Source organism: Silurus aristotelis (assembly GCF_946808225.1).
Source record: "Silurus aristotelis genome assembly, chromosome: 11".
NCBI classification, from domain to species: Eukaryota; Metazoa; Chordata; class Actinopteri; order Siluriformes; family Siluridae; genus Silurus; species Silurus aristotelis.
Genome location: NC_139584.1, coordinates 17,147,021 through 17,160,319, shown reverse-complemented (window position 1 = coordinate 17,160,319; position 13,299 = coordinate 17,147,021).

Genomic DNA, 13,299 nt, shown 5'->3' with positions numbered 1-13,299 from the left:
TTTGTACAGATCAGTCACACAGTCAGTGTGCTCACTATCCTCTGTAGGGTCTTGCGATCCAAGACGGTTTAGTTCCCAAACCAGGCAGTGATGCAGCTGCTCAAGATGCTCTCAATGGTCACTCTATAGAACATAGTCAGGATAGGGGAGGGAGATGGGCTAACCTCAAGTCTTCTCAATTGCTGGGCTTGCCTGGTGATTGAGCTGATTTTTGAGTGACCAGGTGAGGTTATCCACCAAATGAACACCAAGGAATTTGGTGCTCTTGACGATCTCCATAAATGATCCATCGATGATCATTGGAGAATGGACGCTCTGTGCTCTCCTGAAGTCAACAACCATCTCTTTAGTTTTGTCAACGTTAAGAGACAGGTTGTTGGCTCCACACCAGGCTGTTAACCGTTGCACCGCCTCTCTGTATGCCGACTCATTGTTTTCTGATGAGACCAACCACAGTTGTTTTATTGGCGAACTTGATGATGTGATTTGAGCTGTACATAGCTACACAGTCATAAGTCAGCAGAGTGAACAGCAGTGGACTGAGCATACAGTGCTTCTTGTTGTCTAGGTGGGTGAGAGCCAGATGAAGTGTCATGGAGCGGTTTGGACGATACACAAACTGCATAGGGTCCAGTGCGGGTGGAAGCTGAGTAGACAGGACTGATTAAAGTAGTAAATTAGTTATTTCTGTCAGAGTTGTGTATTCTTGCTTGTGTTGCTTGACCTTAGCTTTTGTCAACAGTGATAATACTATTCTTCTAATAGATTTGAAAATGCTGACCACATCACCCCTGTCCTGTTGTTTGTACTTTGACTAGTCAAGTTTACTGGAGGGGGGCAGAGTTTTTCATACAAAGCACCAACGTTTCAAAAAGTTTTCCAATTAATGTTTGGGACTCAGAAATTGTCTCAATGTTTAAGTTAATGATAACATATTTGCTTATTCAGTACATTTGTGAAAAATTGTTTCTTATGTAAAGAAGCAGATCTGAAGTGTTCGTGGTTACAGAATGTTTTGTTGAACTAAGATGTATGGATGCTGTCTCCCCTTTGATTACCAAGGATGGAGCCAGTTGGATGGCTTTGGGCTAGTATTAGTATAAACAATTTTACTGTGATGGGTTGGTACTATAATTGCCAAGAACAATTTAGCACTCAGTGAGCCACTTTATAAAAGTAGTCTTCATGATGAAACCATAATGAACTTCTTGGTTACATAGTTATATTTGAAGACCATAAAGGACATAGTTATAAAAGGGATTTATGTTTTCTGTAAAACTCTTTTAAGCAATGTCCATTGTTAAAAGTGCTATACAAAAATAAAGTGGGAGAAGTGAAAGTGTGGTGTGTGTAGCGTCATGCTGACCATAGGGACAGTTCACTCTGTCACATCACCTTCCCCCTCTCCAAGCCGCGAGCTTGCTGGGTGGCGAGACAGGTAGTCGGCGCTCAGGTTCTGTTCCCCTGGACGATGTCCGATTCTGAAGTGGTATGGCTGCAAGGAGAGGTACCATCTGGTCACCCAAGCATTGTGGTCCTTCATGGTGTGGATCCAAGTTAATGCTCTGTGGTCTGTTTCCAAGGTGAATTCTCTTCCTAGCAGGTAATACTTCAGGCTCTCCAAGACCCATTTGATTGCCAGGCATTCTTTCTCAATGGTGGAGTACCGGGTTTCACGTGGCAGTAGTTTCCGACCCAGGAAGGTGACTGCTCCAATGCCCACCGAAGATGCATCAACCTGGACGGTGAACCGCTTTGTAAAGTCTGGATTGCGTAAGACAGGCTCTGCACACATTCTTTCCTTCAGCGTGACGAAGGCTGTCTCACAGTCGTCAGTCCACCGTATTGGGTTCTACACTGCCTTTCCCAACAGGTTGGTCAGCAGTCCTGCAGTGGTGGAGAAATTTGGGTTGAACCGCCGGTGCCATCCCACTAGTCCTAAGAAGGACCTGACCTCCTTCTTAGTTGTAGGCCTCGGGCTGTTGCGAATGGCCTCCACCTTGTCCACTTGGGGCCTCAGCTCGCCCTCACCCAAGCAGTAACCCAGGTAGTCTGCCTCAGCCTTGGCCCACGCACATTTGGCCACGTTCAGTGTCAGGCCCACCTCCTGGATCCTCCTCAGGGTCTGTTCAAGGTGACTCAGGTGATCAGCCCAGGTCTCGCTATGGACCACCACATCGTCCAGATACGCGGCCGACCATTCTTCCCCGCCTTGCAGCACCTGGTCCATCAACCTTTGGAATGTTGCTGGTGCCCCATGCAGGCCGAAGGGGAAAACCGTGAACTGGAAAAGACCTGGCAACCGTACAGGAGCTCGAAAGGTGAGAAGCCAGTCAATGCTTGCGGCACCTCCCAGTAGGAAAATAGCAAGAAGGGTAGCCATTTATCCCAGTCCCTTCCAGTTTCCGACACAAATTTCCGCAGCATGCTTTTGAGCGTTTTATTGAAGCGCTCCACCAGTCCATCTGTCTGCGGGTGGTATGGACTGGTCTTGATAGCGGTGATACCCAGCTGTCGGTGTAACTTTCTCATCAGCTTTAAGTTGAAGTTGGTCCCTTGGTCCGTGAGGATCTATTCCGGGATTCCCACCCAAGAAAAGAGCTGAATGAGGGCAATTATGATCAAAGGAATGGTGATGGAGTGGAGAGGAAATGCCTCTGGGTACCTAGTGGCGTAGTCACTGATGACAAGGAAATACTGATATCCTGTACTGTTTTTTCCAGTGGCCTTACTATGTCCATAGCGATGCGTTGGAACGGGACAGAGATCACGGGCAATGGTTGTAGAGGGGCCCTGTCTCGTCGTCACACAGCACTGATCTGCGGTGGGGCATGTGGTGCAGTACTTTTGTACATCCGTGTACATAGCCGGCCAGACGAATCGTGAGCTGATGCGTGCATAGGTTTTCTGCAGAGCAAGATGTCCAACCTTGTTACATCCGAGGCTTGCATATAGAGTATAATGACATACTGCTCCCCACACACGTCCGCTTGTTTGCCTTGCAACGCTTTCTCGAACAAAGGTTTTAGTGACTCGTCGGCGCGCTGCAGCTTCAGGATGTTTATCAGTACAGTCCCTCCACTCACCTCCAGTTTTAATCTCCAGCACTGGGGTACCAAGTCCTTTCTCTAGCCGACGTTGGCGATGTGATTTTCTGGGCCCCTTGGTCCCGCCTTGCAACAAACTACTGTCCATGTCAGGCAACGGCTGCAATCCCAATAAAACGAACTTTTATCAAGTGGACAGTAGAGAGTCAGAATGTGTAACATATATTAGTAGTCAATGTTAAAATATAATAATAATAATAATAATAATAATAATAATAATAATAATAATAATAGTCATAGTTAATGCCCCTTATCTGTTAACTGAAGCAAGACTTACTGTAACTAAATTAATTAGCAGGAGGGGCAGCTCAGCAAGGAAATGTCCAGTAGCTAATTAAACTAATATACTGTTCTTGGAGAGGTTTTCCATGCGATCTATGATGCCCGTGGTGCCTTTTCTGATCAGGGAAGAATCACACAGCACACAGCATGGCGCATATGTTTTTCTTTAGTTTAATACAGATAACAAACAAGTAGTTATGTACACACTCTGGAAAAAAACTGAGCTAAAACTGTTCCTGATTGGGTAAGAAGTCATAATAACCAGAGATGTGTGAGCACAGATAAAGACTTCCTGTATACCTCACATACTCACATTGTAAAGAGCCTATAGACACTGAACAGATAACAGGAATGTGTTTAAAGAACCAGTGTGAGAACCATCTTAACACTAAAATATACAGTCATCAAGCTAAACCATATGATAGCTACTACATCTCCATTGTTGCGCAATGAGGCGCTTCCGAGCAAAGAATGCAGTAATGTCAGATCCGTTGTTATGCACTTAAATGCTCCCCTGCCACAGGCTATGTCCCCCAACATTTATTTTTTCTCTTTGTGAATGAAGGGGTGATGATAAATATCATCAGTGCTTATGCTACACAAGTGGGTTGGGAGATGGGGGAGAAGGAAAAATTCTGGAGTGGTAGAAGGTGTACCTAGGAATGAAAGATTGGTGATTGGGGCAGATTTCAATGGGGATGTGGGTGAAGGGATCAGAGGGGATGAGGAGGTGATGGGTAGGTGTGGCTTTAAGGTGAGGAATGTGGGAGGGCATATGGTGGTAGATTTTGCAAAAAGGATGGAAATGGCAGTGGTGAACACTTAATTTAAAAAGAAGGATGATCATAGGGTGACATATAAGAGTGAATAAAGGTGCATAAAGGGGCACTATGTTCTATAAAGGAAATGCAACCTGAAGGAGATTGTAGACTGTAATGTGTTGGCAGGGGACAATGTAGCTGGACAGCATCGGATGGTGGTCTGTAGGATGGTTTTGGAGATGAAGAAAAAGAGGAGAGTGAAGATTGAAAGAAGAATAAGATGGTGGAAACTGAAGGAGGAAGACTGTAGTGTGAGATTCAAGGAAGATGTCAGACAGGGGCTCGGTGGTGGTAAAGAGGTGCTGGATGATTGGGCAACTACTGCAGAAGTGATAAGGGAGACAGCTAGAAATGTACTTGGTGTGACATCTGGAAATAGAAAGGAAGACAAAGAGACGTGGTGGTGGAATGAGGAAGTGCAGGAGAGAATAAGGAGAAAGAGGTTGGCAAAACAGAATTGGGATTGAAAGAGTGATGAGAAAAGTAAGCAGGAGTACAAGGAGATGTGGCGGCAGGTAAAGAGGGATGTGGTAAAAGCCAAGGAAAAGTCATATGAGGAGATGTATATGAAGTTGGACACTAAGGAGGGGGAAGAGATTTTGAACAGATTGGCCAGGCAGAGGGACCGAGCTGGGAAGGATGTGCTGCAAGTTAGAGCAATTAAGAATGGAGATGGAAATGTGTTGACTAGTGAGGAGAGTGTGTTGAGAAGTTGGAGGGAGTATTTTGACCAGCTGATGAATGAGGAAAATGAGAGAAAGAGAAGGTTGGATGTTGTGGAGATGGTGATGCAGGAAGTGGATAGGATTATAAAGAACAAGGGAGATGTGCAGACCTGCAGTAACTGCAGGGGAATTGAGTTGATCAGTCACACCAAGAAGATATGGGAAAGAGTAGTGGAAGCCAGGCTGAGAGAAGAGGTAACCATCTGTGAGCAACAGTATGGTTTTATGCTGAGGAGGAGCACAGACGCCTTATTTGCTTCGAGAATGTTGATGGAGAAGTATAGAGAAAGTCAGAAGGAGTTGCATCATGTGTTGACTAGTGAGGAGAGTGTGTTGAGAAGTTGGAGGGAGTATTTTGACCAGCTGATGAATGAGGAAAATGAGAGAAAGAGAAGGTTGGATGTTGTGGAGATGGTGATGCAGGAAGTGGATAGGATTATAAAGGAGGAAGTCAGAGCAGCTATTAGGAGGATCAAGAGTGGAAAGTCGGTTGCACCAGATGACATACTGGTAGAAGCATGGAGATGTTTTGGAGAGATGGCAGTGGAGTTGTTAACAAAATTGTTTAATAGGATTTTGGAAAGTGAAAGGATGTCTGAGGAATGAAGTAGGAGTGTGCTGGTACCAATCTTTAAGAACAAGGGAGATGTGCAGACCTGCAGTAACTGCAGGGGAATTGAGTTGATCAGTCACACCAAGAAGATATGGGAAAGAGTAGTGGAAGCCAGGCTGAGAGAAGAGGTAACCATCTGTGAGCAACAGTATGGTTTTATGCTGAGGAGGAGCACAGACGCCTTATTTGCTTCGAGAATGTTGATGGAGAAGTATAGAGAAAGTCAGAAGGAGTTGCATCGTGTGTTTGTGGATTTAGAGAAAGCATACGACAGGGTGCCAAGAGAGGAATTGTTGTACTGTATGAGAAAGTCAGGTGTGACAGAGAAGTATGTGAGGGTGGTGCAGGACATGTATGAGGGCAGTGAGGTTGGACTGCATCAAGAATTGGCTCTGAGCCCTTTCCTGTTTGCAGTGGTGATGGACAGGTTGACAGACAAGGTCAGACAGGAGTCTCCATGGACTATGATGTTTGCAGATGATATTGTTATATATGGTGAGAGTAGGGAACAGGTTGAGAAGAGCCTGGAGAGGTGGATGTATGCGCTGGAGAGAAGGGGAATAAAAGTCAGTAGGAATAAGACAGAGTACATGTGTGTGAATGAGAGGGAGGGCAGTGGAGTGGTGTGGTTGCAGGGAAAAGAGGTGAAGAAGGTGGAGGAGTTCAGATACCTAGGGTCAACAGTGCAAAATAATGGAGAGTGTGTTAGAGAAGTGAAGAAAAGAGTGCAGGCAGGGTGGATGTGTGACAGAAGAGTGTCTGCAAGAGTGAAAGGGAAAGTTTATCGGACTGTGGTGAGACCTGCAATGTTGTATGGTTTACAAACAGTGAAGCTGTGAAGGTAGCAGAGCTGAAGATGTTGAGGTTTTCGTTGGGAGTGACGAGGATGGACAGGATTAGAAAAAGTTTATTAGAAGGACAGCGCATGTAGGACGTTTTTGAGACAAGGTGAGGGAGGCAAGATTGAAATGGTTTGGACATGTGCAGGAGAATGCTGAGGATGGAGCCACTAGGAAGGAGGAAAAGAGGAAGGCCAAGGAGGCAGTTTATGGATGTGGTGAGGGAAGACATGCATGTAGTTGGGTTGAAAGAGGTAGATTCGCTGCGGCAACCTTTAATTGGAGAAGCCGAAAAAGAAGAAGGAGTGAATGCAATGCGCTTCCGATAAAAAAAAAAAAAAAAATTTCTCTTTTTGAATGCAATGCGATTTTATATATATTGTATACACTGGCGATCAAATTTAGAGAACAATTTATAAACAATTGAACAATTCTGAAATAATGTCATCTTCACTGCTCAACAGTTGAATGAGTTTTTGTCCTGTTTATACCATGCTACCAGAACACCTTTTCCACAAAATAACTACAGCATTTAAAAAAAAAAACCCATTATTTTGCAGAAAACACACTGATCAAAATTAGAGAACAACAATGACTGTAGCATGGAAAAACAACAGTCAGCAATTAGTAGGAAGTGTACAGGCCTCTGCTCTGAATGACTTCAGCACATCTGCGGCCACAAGACAGCACTAGTCTCTCACACAGCTCTGGTGTGATTTTGGTCCACTCTTCTTCCAGTCTCCTTCACAGTTCGGTGACTGAAGTGGGTTTCTTGTCCAGAACTTTGTCACCAAGGATTTTCCAGAGGTTCTCTATTGGGTTTAGATCAGGACTCTGGGCAGGCCATGTCATTATTTCAATGTTTTCAGTTTCAAGGAACTGCTTTACCAGTTTGGTTTGCTGTGTGACATGGAGCGTTGTCCTGCATGAACAATGCGGGCTGATTGGGTGATGAATGCAGGGAAGGAACCATACGTTGTTGAAGAAGGTTCTGATAAACATTTGCATTCACTCTGCCATGTAGCTGTATAAGAGGCCCAACTCCTGCTGCAGAAAACATGCCCCAAACCATGACACTTCCTCCTCCACTTTTCACTGACTTCTTTACACACTTTGGGTTCAGTCTTTCTCCAGTTTGTCGCCGAACATAATGTTTCCCATCGGACCCAAATAAATTAAACTTGCTTTTATCACTGAAGTGAACTTTGGACCAGTTTTCCACTGTCCACACAACATGCTTAGTCTAGCCTTTTGATTCTTTCTGCTAATGAGAGGATTGGTCACTGCAAAGTGGGCTTTCAGTCCAAATGCTCTTAAACGTCGAGACACTGTATGACGAGACAGATCCTTACCCTGTTCAGCGCTGAACTGGTGAGCAATTCCAGCTGCAGTGTGGAAACTATTGCCCATTAAGATCCTCTGCAGTATCCTGTCCTCTCTTGTATTTGTCTTCCGTGGACGACCAGCCTTCTTGGCAGAATTAAAAGAGTTTGTGATGTTGTAAAGATTGGAACGACCAACTTGTCTTGCTATGGCTGATAAGGTCATCCCTTTGGCCTTCATCAGGACAACCTGCTGCCGGAGGCTTTCAGTCACTTTAGAACGGCCCACCATGTTGCAGAGTAGGTGAAACTGGAAGTTAGGCTGCCAGTTAAATAGGGGTTGACAGATAATCAAGGAAATTAGCACCAGGTAACAGATTAACACCAATAACTGGGAGGTATCTGAAAGTGTTCTCTAATTTTGATCAGTGTCTTTTCTGCAAAATAATGTTTTTTTTGGAAATGCCTTAGTTAGTTTGTGGAAAAGGTGTTCTGGTAGCATGGTATAGACAGGACAAAAACTCCCTTAACTGTTGAGCAGTGGAGATGACATTATTTCAGAATTGTTCAATTGTTTATAAATTGTTCTCTAATTTTGATCGCCAGTGTGTGTATATATATATATATATATATATATATATATATATATATATATATATATATATATATATATATATATATATATTAAAAGAGAATTTTCATTTTATTTTTTTTGTATTTTAAAACATGAGTATCTATACATCTAGGTGAAGGATGTGTGTACTTTTGCCACCTCTGGTTGTTATACATGTTAGTTAGTTAGTTAGGTAATTAGTTAGTTAGTTAGTTAGGTAATTACCAAAGTGTATCAAATTGCTATGAATATATAACATTTTCTTCATAATATTTAACAATTTTTAACAAAATAGCAATACATATGAAAACATTACATGTTTTACATTTACATAATAAAATAAAATAGTAATGTGGGAATAGGAACAAACCATCCCCGAACTGTTCCCACATAGTTGGAAGCGCTGAAATTGTCAAAAATGTCTTAATATGCTGAAGCATTAATAGTTCTTTCACTGGAACTAATGGACCAAGCACAACTCTAAAAAACAACCCCACATCATAATCCCCCTCCACCAAACATTACACTTGGCACAATACAGTCACACAAGTACAGTTCTCCTGGCAACCGCCAAACCCAGACTCGTCTATCAGACTGTCAGAGAGTGAAGCGTGATTCGTCTCTCCAGAGAACATGTCTCCACTGCTCTAGAGTCCAGTGCTTTACAGTGACCATACTTTTACATACTATATATACTGTATGTATATATATATATATATATATATATATATATATATATATATATATATATATATACAAGTGAGAAAAATAAGTATTTGAACACCCTGCTATTTTGCAAGTTCTCCCACTTAGAAATCATGGAGGGGTCTGAAATTGTCACCGTAGGTGCATGTCCACTGTGAGAGACATAATCTAAAAAAAAAAAACCCAGAAATCACAATGTTTGATTTTTTTTTTACTATTTATTTGTATGATACAGCTGCAAATAAGTATTTAAACACCTGAGAAAGTCAATGTTAATATTTGGTACAGTAGCCTTTGTTTGCAATTACAGAGGTCAAATGTTTCCTGTAGTTTTTCACCCGGTTTGCACACACTGCAGGAGGGATTTTGGCCCACTCCTCCACACAGATCTTCTCTAGATCAGTCAGGTTTCTGGCCTGTCGCTGAGAAACACAGAGTTTGAGCTTCCTCCAAAGATTCTCTATTGGGTTTAGGTCTGGAGACTGGCTAGCCCACGCCAGAACCTTGATATGCTTCTTACAGAGCCACTCCTTGGTTATCCTGGCTGTGTGCTTCGGGTCATTGTCATGTCGGAAGACCCAGCCTCGACCCATCTTCAATGCTCTAACTGAGGGAAGGAGGTTGTTCCCCAAAATCTCGCAATACATTGCCCCGGTCATCCTCTCTTTAATACAGTGCAGTCGCCCTGTCCCATGTGCAGAAAAACACCCCCAAAGCATGATGCTACCACCCCCATGCTTCACAGTAGGAATGGTGTTCTTGGGATGGTACTCATCATTCTTCTTCCTCCAAACACGTTTAGTGGAATTATGACCCAAACGTTCTATTTTGGTCTCATCTAACCACATGACTTTCTCCCATGACTCCTCTGGATCATCCAAATGGTCATTGGCAAACTTAAGACGTGCCTGGACATGTGCTGGTTTAAGCAGGGGAACCTTCCGTGCCATGCATGATTTCAAACCATGACCTCTTAGTGTATTACCAACAGAAACCTTGGAGACGGTGGTCCCAGCTCTTTTCAGGTCATTGACCAGCTCCTCCCGTGTAGTTCTGGGCTGATTTCTCACCTTCCTTAGGATCATTGAGACCCCACGAGGTGAGATCTTGCATGGAGCCCCAGTCCGAGGGAGATTGACAGTCATGTTTAGCTTCTTCCATTTTCTAATGATTGCTCCAACAGTGGCCCTTTTTTCACCAAGCTGCTTGGCAATTTCCCCGTAGCCCTTTTTTAGCCTTGTGGAGGTGTACAATTTTGTCCCTAGTGTCTTTGGACAGCTCTTTGGTCTTGGCCATGTTAGTAGTTGGATTCATACTGATTGTATGGGGTGGACAGGTGTCTTTATGCAGCTAACAACCTCAAACAGTTGCATCTAATTTAGGATAATAAATGTAGTGGAGGTGGACATTTTAAAGGCAGACTAACAGGTCTTTGAGGGTCAGAATTCTAGCTGATAAACAGGTGTTTAAAGTGTACTTATTTGCAGATGTATCATACAAATAAATAGTTTAAAAATCATATATTTTGATTTCTGGATTTTTTATTTTTTTTAGATTATGTCTCTCCCAGTGGACATGCACCTACGATGACAATTTCAGACACCTCCATGATTTCTAAGTGGGAGAACTTAAAAATAGCAGGGTGTTCAAATACTTATTTTCCTCACTGTAAATATATATATATATATATATACAGTGGGTACGGAAACTATTCAGACCCCCTTTAATTTTTCACTCTTTGTTATATTGCAGCCATTTGCTAAAATCATTTAAGTTCATTCTTCTTCCTCATGAATGTACACACAGCTCCCCATATTGACAGAAAAACACAGAATTGTTGACATTGTTGCAGATTTATTAAAAAAGAAAAACTGAAATATCACATGGTCCTAAGTATTCAGACCCTTTGCTGTGACACTCATATATTTAATTTAGGTGCTTTTCATTTCTTTTGATCATCCTTGAGATGGTTCTACACCTTCATTTGAGTCCAGCTGTGTTTGATTATACTGATTGGACTTGATTAGGAAAGCCACACACCTGTCTATATAAGACCTTCCAGATCACAATGCATGTCAGAGCAAATGAGAATCATGAGGTCAAAGGAACTGCCTGAAGAGCTCAGAGACAGAATTGTGGCAAGGCACAGATCTGGCCAAGGTTACAAAAAGATTTCTGCTGCACTTAAGGTTCCTAAGAGCACAGTGGCCTCCATAATCCTCAAATGGAAGACGTTTGGGACGACCAGAACCCTTCCTAGAGCTGGCCGTCCGGCCAAACTGAGCTATCGGGGGAGAAGAGCCTTGGTGAGCGAGGTAAAGAAGAACCCAAAGATCACTGTGGCTGAGCTCCAGAGATGCAGTCAGGAGATGGGAGAAAGTTGTAGAAAGTCAACCATTACTGCAGCCCTCCACCAGTCGGGGCTTTATGGCAGAGTGGCCCGACGGAAGCCTCTCCTCAGTGTAAGACACATGAAAGCCCGCATGGAGTTTGCTAAAAAACACCTGAAGGACTCCAAGATGGTGAGAAATAAGATTCTATGGTCTGATGGGACCAAAATAGAACTTTTTGGCCTTAATTCTAAGCGGTATGTGTGGAGAAAACCAGGCACTGCTCATCACCTGTCCAATACAGTCCCAACAGTGAAGCATGGTGGTGGCAGCATCATGTTGTGGGGGTGTTTTTCAGCTGCAGGGACAGGACGACTGGTTGAAAACGAGGGAAAGATGAATGCGGCCAAGTACAGGGATATCCTGGACAAAACCTTCTCCAGAGTGCTCTGGACCTCAGCCTGGGCCGAAGGTTTACCTTCCAACAAGACAATGACCCTAAGCACACAGCTAAAATAACGAAGGAGTGGCTTCACAACAACTCCGTGACTGTTCTTGAATGGCCCAGCCAGAGCCCTGACTTAAACCCAATTGAGCATCTCTGGAGAAACCTAAAAATGGCTGTCCACCAACGTTTACCATCCAACCTGACAGAACTGGAGAGGATCTGCAAGGAGGAATGGCAGAGGATCCCCAAATCCAGGTGTGAAAGACTTGTTGCATCTTTCCCAAAAAGACTCCTGGCTGTATTAGATCAAAAGGGGGCTTCTACTAAATACTGAGCAAAGGGTCTGAATACTTAGGACCATGTGATATTTCAGTTTTTCTTTTTTAATAAATCTGCAACAATGTCAACAATTCTGTGTTTTTCTGTCAATATGGGGAGCTGTGTGTACATTCATGAGGAAGAAGAATGAACCTAAATGATTTTAGCAAATGGCTGCAATATAACAAAGAGTGAAAAATTTAAGGGGGTCTGAATACTTTCCGTACCCACTGTATATATACAGTGTTGGGCAGTAACGCGTTACTAGTAACGCATTACCGGTAACGCATTACTTTTGACAGTAACTACTACTGTAACACGTTACTTTTAAAAATAAAGTAACTCCGTTACCGTTACCGTATGGTGCGTTACCCGTTACTTTTTTAAATGAATTCATTTTGGCTGAAATGTAGACTACAGCCTAACTTGCTTACAGCAGCGTCGCATTGTAGTATTAGTGGATGAACCATTGTAAACACGAAGAAGACGCACTGTGGGCGTGTCTCCGTTTATTCAGGTCTGTGCGGCAGTAATGGCGAGTCGAGGCGAGAGCAAGACGAGTTTCTCAAAGTGGAAATTATTTCACTTTAGTTGAGTATAAAGACAAAAACTTTTAAGTCAAATGTAAGCTGTGTCTTTCTGGTTCGAAGCTCGTATTTACTGCGATAAACAGCAACTCCAATCTGTTGAAGCTGCTCCAGGACCTCCATGCTAGAAGCTAGAAGCTAACCCGGTGTGCTGTTCTACAGTGTTGATAGTTTTCATACTTCAGCTGTGAAAGGAACATTTTTAAGAGCTCAACACAACACCAGAAGCCACTTTAGTTTTTGATTGTGAATATATTATTCCGCTTGTTTTGTTATTTATTTCAGAAATCTTTGTGATATATTCAGTTTGTGCTGGTCTGACTTTAATAAAATAGTGTTTAAAAATGACTTTGTGTTTGTCAGTTTTGTGTTTGTGTAGACCATAACGCATAAAAGGGCATTAATGGGAACATTAAAGAAGGTTCTTTAAAAAAGTAACTAAAAAGTTACTTTTAACAGTAACGCATTACTTTTTGGTGTAAGTAATCAACAAAGTAACAGAGTTACTTTTTGAATGCAGTAACGAGTAACTGTAACTAGTTACTATTTTTTAGTAACGAGCACAACACTGTATATATATATATATATA